Source organism: Fundulus heteroclitus, chromosome 22, assembly GCF_011125445.2.
Source record: "Fundulus heteroclitus isolate FHET01 chromosome 22, MU-UCD_Fhet_4.1, whole genome shotgun sequence".
NCBI lineage: Eukaryota > Metazoa > Chordata > Actinopteri > Cyprinodontiformes > Fundulidae > Fundulus > Fundulus heteroclitus.
The window spans coordinates 15,120,735-15,122,610 of NC_046382.1; positions in this window are offsets into that span (position 1 = coordinate 15,120,735).

The window sequence follows — 1,876 nt, forward strand, 5'->3', positions numbered from 1 at the left end:
GTGAGTATTAACTCCGCCTTCAATTCATATACGATGCTCCGATAAATCTGTCCAGCTGACGGACAGTGCACTGCAACAGGTGGGGGAGGGGTGACACTTCCTTACGCTAATCTCCATACACCCAGAGAATGTGTTTGCTCATCTTCTCACTTTTTTTTGTCTCGTTAAACTAACTTGGAAATCTGTTGGCGATCGGAACCGGCCGATTATTCAGCTTGATCGGTCCAGAATGCTGACCAAGCTGGTTGGAAACTGAAAAAATCAAATAATTTAAACGCTACGTCACAAAAGCAACACTCTTCGGTGCAATGCCTGTACTGAGGAATGAAGAGTCGGATGAAAAAGCATTTTTAACTGGAAACCGTATTTTGTATCATAGCATGTTGAGACCTTATTTCACATTTCCTACCTGTAGAACATTTTCCCAGCTGCATACTACTCTGTACAAGATTATCTTATACTGTAGTTGAGTATTTCTATTGCTTTATGTAGATTAATGAGACGGGTTTGATTTAAGTGAATTTTACTGTCTGAAAACTTCATGTCAAGCTCTTTTGATTCTTTTTATTTTGTCCAATTACTGCTATAAATTGACAGCTTATGAACTCAATCAAACCTAAATCACTCCAAGTGACCTCCTGATAGTAGATCTGACTTATTTGAGTCACAAAACCACATTTTCTGTACAGTTGACTGACAACCACTAGTAGTTTTATAGGTTTTTACACAAGCCAGCATGAAACCGCCCCACTTTGCCCCAGGAAAAAGTTGGTTTGGTAAAGTCCTGCCTCTAGAAAGGTATGAAATGACGATTTTTGGGGGGGGGGAATACTAGCATCCCCTTGTGAGAGTGTTTGCAGTTTATTCAGGCGGCGAAGAGCGAGACAGAGTGAGACTTTTAGCAGATAAACGTTGGAAACAGATTACAGCAAAGTTGCTAAATTTTTATCATTTTGAGCTTTAAAACATCTCTCTATTTTCAAAAGTAAGGGAAACTACACCGGACTACTGCTGTTTAGTCATGCTAACTATTCTAGTTATTGCTAGGCTGCCTAACGGCTAAGGATGGTTGTGGCGATCTGTAATCATTTTTATTTTAGTAGACCGTCTCCTCTGCTGACATGAATGTTAATGGCGGCATCAGGGACCTGAGAGACTGGAACATATCAGTTCTTCCTCCATCATTTATAAGCAGTTCTTTAGAGGAGAAATCACAGAAATCCCCCCCCTCTACAATCGGCGGCTCAAAGCCAGAAATCTGCCACAAAGCTCTTGAGCGGTGCATCTTGAGTTTTGAGCCGGCCGGTTCGGTCCCGTCAGATCATGTCTGCGCGGCCCGGCGATTCACTCGCCTCGCAAATGGAAGGTCTAGTCGGCCAATTATCCGAACGCCGGGCTGCAGGCCAGCCTGGGCCATTTTGGTGGGTCACTCCACCGGGCCGTGTGTTGTCCCGGGGGTTAAAGCCAGCTTAGCGAGCCAACAGCTAATCAGCCATGCTCTCTGACACTGATTACTCCCACTGTTTTCCCTCTTAAAGGCTTCGATGGCCACATTCTTTCCCATGCACAACCTTTGTTCTGCTTAGTCCAACCTTTAGCTCTTGCATACCTGCTAATGACGCTGACTTTCTTTTTAAAAGCTGGGGGGGGGGGGGGGCTTGGACGGTCCAGGGCTCATTTAAGGCCGGTTTGCTTGTTTAGCTTTTTTTATTTATTTGTTTTATTAATTTGTCTATATTGCACAGTTTCAATGACACATGATCCCGGAGAATGCGATTTGAGTGCTGATTTGCTTAACTCAATATTTGAATTCTGCATGCATGTGCTTTTTTTATTTTTTATTTCATAAACAAGCTGTTTCTTCTCTCTGTCCCGT